At 37.7% G+C, this 18,472-nt stretch overlaps 1 protein-coding gene and 1 long non-coding RNA gene across 2 annotated transcripts in view; both read left to right on the top strand.

The window, feature by feature from the left end:
- Positions 1-18,472, top strand: part of fam168b (family with sequence similarity 168 member B) — a 58,279-nt gene that overhangs the window by 22,226 nt on the left and 17,581 nt on the right. The gene's annotated exons all lie outside the window — the stretch shown is intronic.
- Positions 1,589-9,309, top strand: LOC132845803 (uncharacterized). The gene is made up of 5 exons (XR_009648448.1): positions 1,589-1,681; positions 2,243-2,368; positions 6,466-6,570; positions 9,036-9,091; positions 9,206-9,309. It is a non-coding gene; the product is annotated as an uncharacterized LOC132845803 (long non-coding RNA).

Raw genomic sequence — 18,472 nt, 5'->3', positions numbered from 1 at the left:
CCACTGCCGGCAGATATTAATACATTCAATTTAACTCATTTGAAAAGTTCTTTGTAATCATAACTTTAGTTGAATACGTTTCTTACATTTAAGTTTTGCAACTAAAACACCCAGTACAGGCATTGATGTGCAAACGTGGGTGTTTTACGTGTCTTAAATATATAAAGTTAATAAACTAATCTTCATCAACTTACAAAAACAACAGTTGTTTCAAAAACTAATGCAACTGAGTTAAACACTCATACGTTGAGAAGACATTAAATCATAACCATTTACATTTGTTGCTGTATCGTTTCAGTGATTTACGCATGCGCAGTAACAACAGCTCATCAGTTCTCAGTATGTCGGACGCGTCCGAAAGAAACAGTTCTGTACTGATGATTCGCTGTATCGGTTCAGTGATTCACGCATGCGCAGTATCAACAACTCGAGCTCACAGTTCTCTCAGCACAACAGGTCTCAGTTAAGTGTACAGGAGTTAAATATACTCCGGGATATTAGTTTATTTAGAGTCTGAGGGGCTGTCAGGCATGACCGAAAGTGAGTAACTTTAGTAAATTGTGGATCAGCGCTGACTCAAGACGCGAACTGTTTAGAATGAATCAGTCCGATTTGGTGAACTGGTTCATCGAACTTCCCATCACTAATTAATAATCGCCACACTGATGTGGTATGAGCGGAACAAACGGTTTCTTATAAGGAAATTGTGCAATCACAATATTGTGCAATATTTTCATTTACTTATTGTGTTAAACACTACACTGTCCACTGCGACAGACCTAACCAATGCACGCGATCTGCGCATGCGCACGGCGTGCTGTTAATAAGGGAGTTTGCTTTTGAAAGGGAGTGGAAGTCAAGGTAGGAAATACAGTTTCTGAAATGGAGGAGGTAGAAAATGGAACACCACAGGGAAGTGCCGTTAGTCCTTTATTATTTAACCTAATGATTAATGATGTATTCGAAGGAATTCACCCAGGGCAGAGCTTACCCTCGGAAAAAGGAAAAGACCAAGTCAATACAACGAAAACACCCCACACTAAAATAATAAGGAAGGCTTAGGTCGTAACACACCCCCCCCCCCCCCAAAAAAAAAAAAAAAAAAAAAAGACAGAAACAGTTCTTTTTCCTCTCTCCTTTTGGAGAAACAAGGAAAAATAAAACTGTGAGTTTAACCCCTTGACAAAGCGTCAGCCACCACATTCCCTTCTTATGACGGATCTCTAAGTTATACGGCTGCACCATAAGGGCCCATCTCATCAAACGTTGATTGTGATTGTACATTTTGCTGATTAAGACTAACGGATTGTGGTATACCACAATACTGGCTCCCACATAAACATTAAAATGTTGTAATGCCAATAAGAGTGCTAAGGTCTCCCTCTCAATTGTTGAGTAGTTATGCCGATGACAATTCAATTTAGAAGAGAAATAGGATACAGGATGAGCTATTCCATCAGCATCCTCTTGTAGGAGAACAGCTCCTGCACCAACAGCACTGGCATCTGGCACCTCCAGCTGGAACGCTCGATACACATCCGGAGCAGGGAGGACTGGAGCACTGCAAAGAAGAGATTTTACAGACAAAAATGCCTGTTGACAGTCATTAGTCCAACTGAAATCAACTACACAACCGAGTTAAAGGAGCAACAACACTCGAAAAGTTCTTGCAAAAACACCGGTATGTAAGAAATAAAAAATGTGTTGTATAAAAATAAGACGATGATGTTGAAGATCTTAATGAAGAACAAGAAGTTTATTCCAGCATAGCAGTGACAAAATACATGACGTACTTTGGGTTCATCGGAGTCAATAAGAACCCAGAGCAAATCCTGCTCAAGCATTATATACAATTTTCCCTTTTGGTAATTTAAATGAAGTTCCGCTTTGAATGTGTATTGAGAGTAAGAACTGAATGTCTCCCAAATGGCTGGGCTACACCTTGTTGTCTAGCTGATTGTCTTTAAATGTTAATCATGGTCACGTACACCTTGTCTTGGTATTGTTACAATTGTTATCAACCAAGTGGTCACTTTAAATGGTAATCGCAGTCACGTAGACCCTTTATTCGTGGTGATGCTTAATGTCCTGCTGCCGTTCCCATATTTATAATTGAATCAACTTTATACGTTTAGAGTCCTAAATGTATTACCTTATGATACTTAAACCTTTTTAGCAATGAGCTCTTTTAGAGGTGTACCTTGGAGTGGAATTTGGGTGCAATTTCTGTAATTTCTTACAGGTAGTATCCGACCATTCCAAGGAATCTACGCAGCTCTCGCCTCGTAGTGGGTACCGGATACTCCAGAACAGAAGCCACTTTCCCATCTAATGGCCGAACCTGCCCATTTCCAACCTGTTTTCCCAGGTAGGTGGCCGAAGCTTTAGCGAATTCGCATTTTTTTAGATTCAATGTAAGAGACGCAGCAGATAAATGACGAAATACATCGTGCAAAATTGACAAGTGTTCAGCCCAGGTAGACGAATAGATGACTGTCATCCAGATAGTTGTTACAGTTCGAAATGTTGCCCAAAACCATGGACATCAAGCGCTGAAACGTCGCCGGTGCGTTCCGCAGGCCAAACGCCATCCGCGTATACTGGAGAAAAGAATCTGGGGTGACAAACGCGGAGATCTCAGAGGCACGCTAAGTTAAAGGCACCTGCCAATAACCTTTTAATAGATCTAATTTTGTAATATATTTCGCCACACCAAGATTATCGATACAGTCATCAATAAGCGGCAACGGAAAAGCATCAGGCACAGTGACGGAATTAACCTTTCTAAAATCTGTGCAAAAGCTAAATGATCCATCAGATTTTGGCACCAAAATAGCTGGCGAGCTCCAAGGGCTGGTACTGGAAACAGCAAATCCATTTTGCAGAAGATACGTTACCTCGCGTTTCATTTCTTCCTGTTTTCTTACCGGATAATGATATGCATGTTGTTTAATGGGCAATGCACTACCAACATTGATATCATGCACAATGACATTAGTACCTGGAGAGACCTCATTAAACAAGCTCAGGAGCCTATCCAACAATTTAATGTCCTGCTGTTGTTCACTGGACAAATAAGACAGTTGGGTGGGAAGAGTTGACAAAACTTCAGAGTTTTTCAAACTACCACCCCTTACAACCTCCATGGATACCTCCAATCCATCATCCACATCATCTGTAGGCAGAGTTAGAGTAAGCAATGAAACGCGCTCCCTTGACTCAGTCACTGGCTCAAGTAAGAAACATCAGCGGTCTCGCCCTTAACATCAGAACGGCACGAATATGGCTTTAACATATTTATATGACATAGGCGAGTTTTTCACCTCCGTTCAGGAGTATAGATCACATAATCCGTCTCACTTACCTTGCTTTTAATAACATAAGGACCAGAGAAAAGCCAACCCAGGAGTAGGAATCAATACTAAAACACTCTCTTCTGGTAGAAAGTTACGCACAACTGCCTTCTGATCAAAACAACGTTTCATTTTCTCTTGCGACCGAGCAAGAGCTTCTTTAGCTGCAGTACAGGCTGTGCGTAAATGTTCACGAATACAAGAGACAATATCAAGTACATTAGTCTTTTCAGAAGGACCTGTACAGAGAAACTCTTCCTTCAACATTTTCAAAGGCCCACGGACATTGTCCAAACACTAATTCAGAAGGGCTGAATCCCAACGAATCTTGTCGTGCCTCACGCACCGCAAATAAAACAAAGGGAACAAAGGTATCCCGGACGAGCCCCCATTTACGTTACGAACCCCACTTTCAACAATGCTCGTAGAGGAGGGGGCAAGTAACACAACAGGACATGCGAGTCAAAAGAACAGTTTTATCTGTTTATTAATTTAGCTGCACTCACGCATCACCGGCAACTACAACCCCTGGCAAAAAGTATGGAATCACCCAAAGGTTTAATTGTGTAGAAAAAAAAACAAGCACATATATGCCACAAAACAATTATCACTCAACAATCCAAACTTCTGGCTGTATAAAACACTTAAAAAAAAAAAACAAAGAAAGATAACTATAGTCAATTACAACTGTTTTTACAGATCAAACAGAGGAAAAAAATATGGAATCACACAAATCTGAGGAAAATTATATGGAATCATCAAATAAAAACACTACTAGTACTTTGTTGCACCACCTATGGCTTTTATAACAGCTTGAATTCTCTGAGGCATGGATTTAACTAATGACAAACAGTATACTTCATCAATCTGTCTCCAGCTTTGTCTTATTGCAGTTGCCAGATCAGCTTTGCAGGTTGGAGCCTTGTCGTGGACCATTTTCTTTAATTTCCACCACAGATTTTCAATTGGATTGAGGTCTGGACTATTTGCAGGCCATGCCATTGACATTATATGTCTTTCCTGTAGGAATGTTTTCACAGATTTTGCCCTATGGCATGATGCATTATCATCCTGAAAAATGATGCTACCATCACCAAACATCCTTTCAATTGATGGAATAAGAAAAGTGTCCAAAATCTCAACATAACCTTGTGCATTTATAGAAGATGTAATGACTGTCATCTCTCCCATACCTTTACCTGACATACAGTACAACCCCATATCATTAATGATTGTGGAAATTTGCATGTTTTCTTCAGGCAGTTGTCTTTATAAATTTCATTGGAACGGCACAAAACAAAAGTTCCAGCATCATCACCCTGCCCAATGCAGATTTGTGATTCATCACTGAATATAACTCTCATCCAGTCATCCACAGTCCAAGATTGTGTTTCTTTAGCCCACTGAAACCTTGTTTTAGATAATGATGGTTTTCGTTTGGCTTTTCTGTATGTAAATCCCATTTCTTTTAGGCGATTTCTTACAGTCCGGTCACAGACCTTGACTCCACTTTTTGCCCATTTGTTCCTCATTTTTTTGTTGTGCATTTTCTGTTTTCAAGGCATATTGCTTTAAGTTTTCTGTCTTGGCACTTTGATGTCTTTCTTGGTCTACCAGTACTCTTCCCTTTTACAACCTTTCCATTTGATTTGTACTTGGTCCAGATTTTAGACACAGCTGACTGGGAACAACCAACATCTTTTGCAACATTCCGTGAAGATTTACCTTCTTCGAGAAGTTTGATAATCCTCTCCTTTGTTTCAACTGACATCTCTCGTGTTGGAGCCATGAGTTATGTCAATCATCTTGGTTCAACACATCACTAATGTGTGCAAGCACTCTTTTTTAACTTCAGACTAATTAGCAGTTGTAATCAGATACAGGTGTTTGTTTTACAAAAGCAAAGTACATGGTGATTCCATATAATTTTCCTCAGATTTGTGTGATTCCATATTTTTGTCCTCTGTTTATCTGTAAAAACTGTTGTAATTGACTATTGTTATGTTTCCTTGTTTTTTTAAGTGTTTTATACAGCCAGAAGTTTGGATTGTTGAGTGATAATTGTTTTGTGGCATATATGTGCTTGTTTTTTTTTCTACACAATTAAACATTTGAATGAACATCTTCTGAGAGGGGTGATTCCATACTTTTTGCCAGGGGTTGTAGACGTTATAACATAAACCATTCACGAACACACACTTAAACACACAGAACAACCAGAAAAGAGAATGATGTCCATGTACACATACACTGATACACTGTTGATTAGCAGTCACTGCAACCATATTTGCATAGTTAAACTTTGCAACTAGATATTTAGGAATGGCTTCTGTCATTCATGTCACTGGAAGTTGCCAGCTTTGATTAAAAATGAATGTTCTCCATTCACTCTGTTGCTGCAGCTCGCTGCAGTAAGGTAGCCTATGTAGTAAGCCTATATAGTAAGGTCATTTTCCTCTTTCCACTGAAAAGGAAAAAAAGGAATCCATGTGTCAGTTTATATTAATGCACTGTGGCATCAGTCAGGTTGAGATGATTTTCTTTAGAATGTTACATCGAAACAGGAAAAAGTGTGTCCTATAAATTATGAAGATGTGTTTAGTGTTTTTAGACCACTTTAATTTGTGCAGATTTCCAAACAGTCAAACATTTTTTATTAATTTTAAAAAATGTTTTAAAAAAAATTGTGTAAAAACTACCTGAGGTACCTAGAAAAATTGCTTTATAAATGCTTAGAATGGGTCAAATGTGAAAAACATTTGCATTTTCAAATAATACACTCTAGAAACCAGAACATGCACATATTTAACATGGTATTTAAATGATTGGAACATATTTATAAAATATAGTGCATGTATGTTAGAATAACAAGTTATTGTTTACAATACTATATATCAGTTGGTTTTGAATGCAGGTTGTGGACTTTTTCTTTTTTTTATTCATTAATTCATTCATTCAGATTATAACCTTTCCTTCCATTTGCATGGGCAGAACATGGCTTGAGTGAACTGCCAAAAAATGTTTTAAAATTAATTAATTTTTTTTTCCGTTGATTGGCTAGTCTAGTTGGATATGATCATGCTCACTGGAGGGTCTTTGTTATCGCTTCCAGGGAAGCTTCACGGGAATACCGTAGGAAGAAGAAGGAATACGTTAAATCTCTTGAAAACCGCATTGCTGAAGTGGAAAATGAAAACAAGTCACTCATCCAGCAAAGGTATTTTACCTACTTAGAGCTCAAAGTCACCAAGCTAAAGAGGAAAAACAAGAAGCTCAAGCAAAAGCTAAATTCTCTCAATGGAATGATCAGAGGCCAAAATAGGTCATAAAGGTTAAATTTGTTTATTTGTAGTGAATACTGTAGTTAATATGTAGTTTATATTATAATGTAGTTATATTAATGTAGTTATATCAATAATTTTAAGACCTGAATAAATATATTTTTGAAAATTAGTTTTCATACTCTGCATATCTTTACACATTTTAGTTCTGCAACTGATATATATATATATATATATATATATATATATATATATATATATAATTCACAGATCAGCCATAACATTAAAACCACCATAAACAGTTCTGAACCCTCAAGGCATGGACTCCACAAGACCTCAGAATGTGTATTGTGGTATCTGGCAGCAGATCCTTTAAGTCCTGTAAGTTGTAAGGTGGTGCCTCCATGGATCAGCACATCCCACAGAATCAACACCTTGAATTCATATTTCTCAAACCATTCCTGAACAATTTTTTGCAGCGTGGAAGGGCACATTATCCTGCTGAAAGAGGCCACTGCACCGGCTGTAAATGAAAATGTGATTCATCAGTCCAAGCCACCTTCTATTGCTTTATGGTCACATTCTGATGCTCGGTTCTGGGCAGGGGTCAGCATGGGAGCTCTGACTGGTCTGTGATTATAAAGCCCCATACATGGCATGTATCTGTGATGCGTTGTATATTCTGACACCCTCATGAACTTTTTCAGCAATTTGTATGACAGTAGCTCATCTGTGGGATCAGACCTGGGCACTCATGACTCACTGGTTCACTGATTTTCCTTCCTTGAGCCACATTTGGTAGTTAATAATTACCAATTATTATCTAAAACACAGCATAAGACCTGCCATTTTTTTAGTTACTCTGTCTCAAACTTTTAACCATCACAATTTGGCCAAATAGAATATATTGAAAATTTGGGTAGTGAACTCAGTACAGCTGTGGCACTGACATGGTAGTAGCATGTTATGTTATAGCCAGTTGATAAAACGCGTGTCCGCAAAATTTTGAATGTTGTTTTGCACTTTATTTATTATTATATGTTATTTAAATTTTATGTTTAGCGTTAAATAAATAATTGTTAAATGTAGTACAGAGTCTGTGGTCTATCTCACAAAGAAGCGCCGCCCCGCCACTAGCCCCGCCCACCTGCCGAACCCTACCACCCGCCGAACCCTACCACCTTAACACATTTTTGGCAGGAAACCCTGATATTAAATTCTATAGTTTTATGTTGGCAGATTAGACCAGTGGTCTAATAACCAGTGATTAGAAATGAAGTTTGCAAGAACTAAAACGGTATTGTTGTGTTGGACATTCTCAAGCTCTTTTTTACCCCCACTAAACCTGTGTCTTGTTCACAACACATATGGTGAACCAAGACTGTAGTGTAAGAACTTAGGTGATGTGCCCAGAGACCTGACATCAACCCCACTAAACACCTTGGGTGAACTGGATCACTGACTGTACAGCAGACCTCATCAAATGACAACAGTGTCTGATCTCAATTATGTGGCTGAATGAGCAAATGCCCAAAGCCACTTTTCAATTAATTATAGCAGCAAAGGGGGAGTAAATCAGGAATGGGATGTCCAAAAGCACATATGGGTGTGATGGTATCCACAAACATTTGGCCATATGGTGTAACTGATTTTGCCAAAAACAAACAAACAAACAACAACAACAAAACCCCAAAACGTATTAATAAAAGTAAGGAATAATTTGGCCTTATGCAATCAGGGGTGAAGCAGTTTTGATCATATACTAAAAGTTATAGACTTGCACAATGCCAACTCATTATAAGCCCTGTGTCAAAACCATGATCATAGACTGAACCTGACTATTTGACTTTATTGATAGTAATGGCATGAGAGAGACATTAATTGTCACACAGCAATGTTTATTAAGTTAAGAAGAACAGCCTACTGTGTGTTATAAAGTAAAATTATGTTTTCTGCTGAAAGTCTTTATTAATTTATTACTTGCATGTTCATTATTTGTAAAGATTTTACATTCACAAAAAGATTTTTCTTTTCATTTAAAGGCCCTGAACTGTGACAAGATTAGCAATGATGTTAAAATACTTTCTGACTGAACATATGTTCCTATTTAATTAACAGACCTGCCATTCTCTGGAATGTTTTTTGACATATTTTGTATGGTCCAACAGTGTATTTGCAATTTTAAATAAATATGTAAATGTACTTCATAAATAAATGAGTAAAAACAGACAAATGAAACAAAAAAATTGCATAGGAATCAATTTCTACAACCAGTTCTTAGGGATGAACATTATCTGTGTATTTATATGATGGAAATTTTGTAGATACATCAGCAGGTAATATGTTGTGTATATCGTGATTCCACTACAACACTGGATTTCAAAAGACATTGTCTCTTTAGCGAGCATCGGACTCGGACAGCAGTGAGGATTCCCAGCTTCCAGGTTGCTCCTACAGGTAACAAACAGTTTGCTTTGTATTACACTTATAGGTATGTTATACTGTCAGAAAAATGTGTTAGCCAAATGTTTTTTGTGTTCAAGGAAAAATCTAAATATTTTTTTCTAAAAGTCATAGCTCCCAGCCACCTACTGTATGTCCCTGGCGGATGCAGAAATGTCAACTGAAGAAGCTGCTCCACCTAGTGTACAAGCACCAAACAGAAGCCAGACGTGTAAGAATTTTTGAAAAATAAAATGTTTAAGATGATTTAAGCTGCAGCTAGGTCAATTATCAAGATAATTCCCAGTTTTTTTATTTCTCCGTTAAAAAAGTATGTGATGGTAAAGTGGGGAGAACATGTATTTGATACACTGCCGATTTTGCAGGTTTGCCCGCTTACGAAGCATGTAGAAGTCTGTAATTTTTGTCATAGGTACTCTTCAACTGTGAGTGGCGGAATCTAAAACAAAAATCCAGAAAATCACATTGTGTGGTTTTTAAGTAATTAATTTGCATTTTATTGCATGACATAAGTATTTGATACTTCCGAAAAGCAGAACTTAATATTTGGTACAGAAACCTTTGTTTGCAATTACAGAGATCATACGTTTCCTGTAGTTCTTGACCAGGTTTGCACACACTGCAGCAGGGATTTTGGCCCACTCCATTTATGATTTTATGTGGCTTTCCTGTTTTTAAACATAACAGGGATAATTAACCATGGGTATTATGTATTGCTCAACCAATCTGGACAATGATTACAATGTTATTTAAAGAATAACACATCATACATTTTTGGGGGTTTATTATTAGATTTATTGTTAGAATGTTTCTCGGAACATTCAAGAGACAAGTTCTCCTCTTTTTCTTTTTGGATTTTACTATGATTTCCCACTCCTGTACCCTTTCTCGGTCATGCACACACACACACACATGCAGCCTGTTATTTTACTGAGAAAATGGAAAGTGTGACACTGCACAAGCTTACAACCAAGAATCCTTCCATAAATGTTAAATAAATGTCTCCTAACAAAAAGCCCAACACTTAAACCTCAAACACCACATCAGTAATTTAAAGAATTACATTTTTAAACAACACCTTTATAAATCACATATTACATTTGTTGTACAAATTCTGTGCATTAGAACACTATTACTAAAATATTCGATAGCTACAGCCCTAATTATAAGTCTACGAAAATATACTTGAATAGTTTAACTTCAAGTATGATTAGAGTAAGAATAACTTGAGTTACTTTTTTATATTTCTGCAGGTTTTATATTTCAAACAATGTTACTGTACTGTATCAGGTTTATGTTTAAAAAACACTGCACATATTTTATAAACACTTTATTCACCAGAAGGTAAACAGCTAGTGAACTTCCTAGCACTAAACTTGCACTAAATTCTCAGGTTTCTCTATGTTTATATTTAACACTTTGCACTATTTTATTACACTTTATTAAGCATTTCTTACATTTTCTTTCATTTTGCACCTTAAATGTTGAGATAATTAAGTGTTCATTGTGACTTTAGACTTACAGTATGTTTACATTATAATTATTTGAGTTTTCCTGGTTGTTGACATTTCTGTCTTAATAACTGAAGGGATTACGGTCAGAGGAAGGTTTAGCTTAAAATAAAAATGTTTAAATGTAATATATTTTTCCTGGTCCTTATTTTAAATGGGCCATAATTATCGATATCGACCGATATGAAACACTGATATCGCCCAGCCCTAATCAATATTAAAGAATGTGTCACTGTTCTTTAAGAAAGAACTTTTTTTTTAAAGAAATGTTTTCTTTAAGAAATACAGTGCTCAAATAAATTCATTTGAAAATTATATGGACAAATACTGGAAATACTCTTGACTGCAGTTTTGTTTGTTTGTGTGTGGGTATGTGGGTTACTCTAGCTGCTACTGGAGACGTGTCTGCTGAAGAAGCCTCATGCAGAAGAGAGCTTCGCCTGATGAAGAGCAGGTAACACAATAATTCTGACCTTAGTACACTACACACTATTTTTTTTTACTTGTGTTATAGTACTAAATGACACCTCACTGCACAAACACTTTGCTACTATTTTGATAACTTTTCAGCAATTCACTGCTCTCACCAACTCATTCTGTTCATGATGTTTCATTTCCATCAGCTCAGCTGCTTTATTCTACTTTCACACATATGCTAATTACATAAAGTAAGAACTTTAATCAGTGGGTGTTTTAAATAGCGTTCCAAATCAGTTTTCTTGATGCTAAAGTGAAACATTCAGCAGAGAAACCATTGGTAAATACTCTGGTGAGATACACAGGTGATTAGCAGTCACTGCAACCATATTAAACTTTACTTTGTCATGCTGCTGGACATACCCACAGATATCTAGGAATGGCTGCTGTCATTCATGTCACTGGAAGTTGCCAGCTTTGATTAAAAATGAATGTTCTCCATTCACTCTGTTGCTGCAACTGGCTGCAGTAAGGTAGCCTATGTAGTAAGCCTATATAGTAAGGTCATTTTCCTCTTTCCACTGAAAAGGAAAAAAAAAGGAATTCATATAAGTGTTTATATTAATGTATCAGTCAGGTTGAGATGATTTTCTTGAGAATGTTACATCGAAACAGGAAAAAGTGTGTCCTATAAATTATGAAGATGTGTTTGGTGTTTTTAGACCACTTTAATTTGTGCAGATTTCCAAACAGTCAAACATTTTTTTTTTCATTTTAAAAAATCTTTTTAAAAAATCTTTTTAAAATTGTGTAAAAACTACCTGAGGTACCTAGAAAAATCGCTTTATAAATGCTTAGAATGGGTCAAATGTGAAAAACATTTCTATATATGGTGTAGCTATCTGTAATTGGCTAGTCTAGTTGGATGGGATCATGATCACGGGAGTGTCTTTGCTATCGCTTCCAGGGAAGCTTCACGGGAATACCGTAGGAAGCAGAAGGAATACATACAATCTCTTGAAAACTGCATTGCTGACGTGGAAAAAAACAAGACACTCATCCAGCAAAGGCATTTTACCTACTTGGAGCTCCAAGTCACCAAGCTAAAGAGAAAAATCAAGAAGCTCAAACAAAAGCTAAATAATCTTATTGCAATTATCAGAAGCCAAGATAGGTCATAAAGGTTAAATTTGGTTATATGTACTGTATTATATGTAATGTATATAGTATATTGATATTAATATTATAATGTAGTTATATTAATATTTGAATCCTGAATAAATAGAATTTTAAAAATTAGTTTTCATACTCTGCATATCTTTACACATTTTAGTTCTGCAATTGATGTATATAATTCACAGATTGTTTTCTTGTTTTGTTCCACATTGAGTTATTAGTTAGTGTTTTGTTACTTTCTTTCCTTTAGCACCACTCTCGTCCCTTTTCCCCCATACCTCTCATTTTGTTAATTGCCTTCTATATATTGTATATAGTTTCACCTTTATTATTATATATATATTTTGACACTCACTATAATATTGGGATTAATAAACGTCCTTATCGGTTGAAGTTGTTATCTTGCCTTTCTCCATTTCACACACGTACTCCTGGGAATAAATCTTTTTTTTGAGTGTTGCTTCCTTAAATACCCCTAGACAATAATTGGGTTGTAACACCAAGTTAGGTCTTAAAAGTTACTGCCTCATTGCTTTGAATCTGCTTCTTTTATTTGGTTGTTCTGCATGTTGTTGTTTTTTTATCGTTGGGACAAAAGAAATATACCGGCACAAAACACCATACCATCCTGGGTTTTTATAAAGAAAATTGTTTTCTATTGTTTTATCAATATTTCAATTAACAATGCTTACAATATAGAAGAATAGACTATATATTAAATAAGCTGTTGTATGTGTATATTTGATTTACATTTACGTATTTGAATTGAACATTTACAATGAACTAAATATTGAATTCATTTTGTTTCTATGTAGTGAATTTTAATCCTGAATAATAATAATAATAATAATAATAATAATAATAATGCATTTTATTCAGACAAAACACAAACAGCATATACATATAAAGTGCATTTCAGTCTCAATAAAACATGTTATAAGAAAGCCTGTATAAAAAGATACGTCTTAAGACGCGTTTTAAAAGTCAACAAGCACTCGCTATTGCCAACATTGAGGGGAAGAGAATTCCATATGCGGGGGGCAACATAACTAAAAGATCTGGCACCTATAGTAGTAAGTTGAACCCGAGGTACCACAAGAGAAAATAAAGGTGAAGATCTAAGTGCACATGAAAGAGTGTAAACCTGGAGAAGTTGAGAAAGGTATTGTGGTGCAAGATTATGAAGTGCCTTATACAGTAAGTGAGTTGCAAGATTTTGAATTGAACTCTATTTTACTGGAAGCCAATGCAATTGCTGGAGAACCGGAGAAATGTGATCAGTATAAGGTGTTCTAGAGAGAACACGAGCTGCAGAATTCTGAACCAGTTGAAGCTTATGCAGCAATTTGGAGGAAAAAACTGTAAGAAGAGCATTGCAGTAGTCTATACGTGAGGTGACCAGTGCGTGAATGAGAACTGCAGTATTATTATTTGAAAGAAAGGGACGGAGACGATTAACGTTGCGCAAATGAAAATATGCAATACGTGTGATATTAATTTGAGCTTTAAAAGATAGTGTGCTATCCATGATGACACCCAAACTTTTAACCTGAGAGGAAGGACAGATTGCAGTAGTCAATATGTAAAGAGAAACAATTAGATTTAGATATAACAGATCTAGTGCCAACAAGCAGAGCCTCAGCTTTATTGCCATTTACCTTCAAAAAGTTCGCTGAGTGCCAGTCGTTAATTTCAGTTAAACAGCTTGACAAAGATGGCGGAGGAAAAGAACCGGTGGGTTTGTCAGACAGGTAGAGTTGGGTGTCATCTGCATAGCAGTGAATATTAGTACCATATTTCCTTAAAATATCACCAAGAGGAAGCATGCATTTTATATATATATATATATATATATATATATACATATATATATAAAATGAAAAGAAGTGGGCCCTAGACAGAACCCTGGGTAACACCAGTGGTGACTGTAGATGTTCTTGAACTAAAACCTTTTAATTGACTACGCTGACTGCGTCGAGATAGATATGACCTAAACCAAGACAGAACAGTGCCAGTAATACCAATGGAAACTAATCTGTCAATAAGTATGTTATGTGAGATAGTATCAAAGGTAGCGCTCAAGTCTAGAAGGACAAGTATAGTTAAAAGAACAGAGCCAGCTGCCAACAGTAGATCATTGGTTATTCTGACAAGAGAAGTCTCAGTGCTATGGTGGGGACGAAAACCAGATTGGAATGTTTCATACAAGTTATTGTTGGACAGATGTTCATGAATTTGAGTTGCAATCCAATTTTCAACTACCTTAGAGATAAAAGGTAAATTTGAAATTGGACAAAAATTTTCAAAATTAAATGGATCACCCCCTGGTTCTTAAGTATGGGTGTAATAATAGCAGATTTAAGAGATGGAGGTACAAAACCAGAACCAAGTGAAGCATGAACAATTTTAGTAATTGTTACTAAACAACTCACATTAGTAATTAGTGAGTGAAGTAAAAAGAAGCATGGAGATGTTAAGCTACAGCTCGTGTCCTGCCTGCTTATTTATCTAATCCTCCTTCAACATAAGTGGCGACAAGGATATTAGGATGGCCCTGCTCTCTCTACAATCACCTGTAGCGTTCCTGGAATGTCCGGGTGAACTGAAACTTTCATTTGATGCATGGGAAAAGTTATTTCAAAACTACTTGCTTGCTATCAGTGGGGAAGAGTTTTCCGCCGAGAGGAAAAGAGCTCTACTGATACACTGTTTGGGAACATAAGGACAAATGGATTTATAATACCTTGCCTCTTACTGCCGATACATTCAATGGATCTTTACAAGCACTAAAACAGTTCTTTTCCCCCCAAAGCTGAATGTGGTCTCAGAGATACCGCTTCAGACAACGTGCTCAGGCCACGGGTGAGTCCACTGATCATTACGTTGCTGCGCTCTGTGAACTAGTTAAAACATGCGCTTTTAGAGATATTGAGCATGAAATGATCCGTGATCAGATTGTGGAAAAAACGTGCATGCCCCGAATCCGCGAAAGACTGTTACTAGAGCCTGATTTAACCCTTGAAAAGATGATAGCTATTGCAAGACAAATTGAAGCAGCAGTAGCAGACGTCAAGGTCATAGCTGAAGGGGAATCGAAGCAAGTAGCATCGATACAAAAGCAAGAAAAGGCACGAATGCACAAAAATACAACAAGAAGGAAGAATGAAGGAGGACAAGCATGTGAAAGGACATCAGATGTGTTACCACTGTGGTTCTGCTAACCACCTTGCAAATGATCAGTGCTGCCCCGCAAAAGACTGTAAATGTAGAACTTGTGGAAAAGTCAGACATTTCTCAAGGGTGTGCAAGTCTTCATCAAAATCAATTAATGAAGTATGCTTACCTGAATTGACGGTTCTTAGTGTGAATGACCGCCATACAGATGATGGAGCCATAATGGGTACTTTTACCATAGCTACACCCGCACTTCCTACAGAGACCTGCACCATTAAGATGATGGTAGATACAGGGTCTGGTGTATCGAACTTACCGCAACACATCTTTAAAGAACACTTCAGATCATGTGCCCCGCCTCCACCAAAAGTGCAGCTTCTGTCTTACTCAAAAGAGATAATACCTATGTGTGGTTACCTGACACTGAATGTGACATACTGTGGGAAGACTGCCACGGGTGAGTTCAACATCGTGAAATCAGGAACTCGTTATTGGACGTGACTTATGTCAAGCACTGGACATTGAGATTAAAGGGGGTCGCTTGATTGAACCTGCTAAACACTGTGCAATGCTCCAACCTTCCAGTATTTCACCTGCTTCTAATGGTAGTTCTGCTCCCATACCAATTGCCGCTGGATTTGGATGCACCAAAAATTCACACAAAGTGAAGATCCATCCTGAAGTTAAGCCTGTACAACAAAAACTTCGTCACTTACCCCATCAGTGCGAGCAGCTGTATCAACTGAACTTAAGATGCTAGAGGAGGACTGACCGCGTTCATTACCAATGAAGGCCTCTACCAGTTCCGTAGAGTACCTTATGGACTGTGCTCAGAACCTTCTGCTTTTCAACACATGATGACCATGATCTTAAAAGGACTTAATGGTGTACAGTGTTACTTGGACGATGTAATAGTCCATGGTTCTTCGGAAGCCAGTCACAATATAAACCTTAAGGCTGTTCTAAAAAGGATTAGTGAAGCTGGTCTGAAACTGAACGCAGATAAATGCAAATTCAACTTAACGACTCAGCTTTCTAGGATACAAACTTTCAGCAGATGGCCTGTACCCAGATGATGCTCATACTACTGCTATTACAAATGCACCTTCTCCTACTGATGTAGCTACACTACGTTCTTTTCTAGGACTAAGTGCCTGGTACAGCAAGTTCGTGTCTGAGTATGCTACTCTTGTTGAGCCAATGAGAGCTTTACTTCGCAAAAACTGAATTTCAATGGACTACTGCAGCACAAGAAAGTTCCGATAAAGTCAAACGAGCAATAGTAGACAGTCCTGCTCTTTCCTTATTCAACCCCAATCACAGCACGATACTTTCCTGTGACGCCTCATGCCCCTTTTCCACCAAGGCAGTTTGAGTGCTGGTTCGGAGCCAGAGCCTAATTTAGAACCAGTTCTTTCTTTTTCGACAGCCAAAGCACCGGCTCTGAACCAGGAAAAGTGGTTCTTAAGTAGCACCAAAACGTTGCTGGTCTAGACTTAAGTACCACTTGCATCAGGAGCTGGGGGCGGGGCTAATGTTAGCGCATTTGATCATGTACCTTAAGTATACTAATATTTAATACACTTTTACTTTACCGCAATATGATACATTATCAGCACACATGATAGTAGGTAGCTACATGCTAAGGCTACCTTTTTTCTGTGTTAATGATAAAATAACGTTATGTACTTTATCGATTACAACCTCTGTTTATACAGATTACATGGAGCTGCACGTACACGTTCGATTCGCTGCGTTTGGATGTTAATGTAGGTTCACAAAGCCATGAGCATTAACAGTAAAGCAACATCCGCCATTGTTGATGTGTTTGTGTTTGCCACTGCTGCGCTAAAGTTGCTGGGACACGTGACACGTATACAGTGACATCACACTCGGCGCTGTGATGGCTCTCTAGCCGGTGGAAAGGCAAACCGGTTCTTAGAAGGTTCACTTTGAACCAGCACTAGCTCTGAACCAGCACCCGGTTCTTTCCGGTGGAAAGTTGGCATCAGACTACGGTGTTGGTGCTGTCTTAACTCAGCTGGATGACACTGGAACGGAAAGCTTTTTTTTTAAACTGTTGCTTTCGCTTCACGCTCCTGGTCCGATGTTGAACGAAGGTACTCCATTGAGAAGGAAGCACTGGCATGCATCTGGGCTACAGAGAAATGCTATATGTGGCTGTGGTGTAGAAAATTTCTAGAGATGACACATCTACTGTTAAGCGGTTCTTGACTTTTCTCCTGGGAAGGAAATCCAAAGGAGTTGGTTTTAGACAATGGACCTCAGTTCCTCTCTACTGAGTTTTCTGGGTTTCTGAGGGAAAGAGACACACGCCATTTTAGAACTGATTCAAAGAAACAGACAGAAACAAGTTACGACAACATGTAAATAGCAAACAAGACAAGGTTAAACAGTACACAGATACCAAAAGAAATGCAAAGTCTTCACGATTTCAACCTGGTGATTTGGTTCGTGTCAAGAAGCCTTGGATGGTAAAGGAGGGTGATCAGAAGTTCACAAAACCAAAAGCAGTCGTACAGAAGAAAAGTGACGACACCTACTTGCTTGATGATGGTAAAGTGTGGAATGCTTTGCGGCTTGTCGAAATGCAAGAATAGAGTGGAAGTGTTACTCCAAATGAGACAACACCAATTCGGTCAAATAAATCAGTCAGAGCTAGACAGAAACCTGCCTGGACCAAAAACTATATTTTACATATGTAAGTGTTGCAAGGCGGTAGGGAAAAGGGTGTGTAACCCTTCTATGCTAAAGATTTATAAAACGCCACAAAAGGCCCCTAGGGGCACAACATTCGACTACGCCACCCCTGAATTTATGAGGGGAACAGTCACAAAAGGACACAGGTTCATTACCTAATGATGAGCAAGAGACGAGGGTACGGGAATAACACAATAAACCTTTATTTTTTACAGTTTGTGCAAGGTTAAGATTCTCAAAAGGAATGTAAAATCTTCAGTCACTTATAACACAAAATCAAATACACAGAACATGAGACAACATACTTTAAATAACCAGGCCTTTCAAGAGCAAGAGGAGAACACGTGACCCAGCTACAAACACAGTGTCAAGCCAA

Source organism: Tachysurus vachellii, chromosome 5, assembly GCF_030014155.1.
Source record: "Tachysurus vachellii isolate PV-2020 chromosome 5, HZAU_Pvac_v1, whole genome shotgun sequence".
NCBI lineage: Eukaryota > Metazoa > Chordata > Actinopteri > Siluriformes > Bagridae > Tachysurus > Tachysurus vachellii.
Note: the sequence above shows the minus strand (reverse complement) of the source record. Positions and strands in the feature narration are given on the sequence as shown.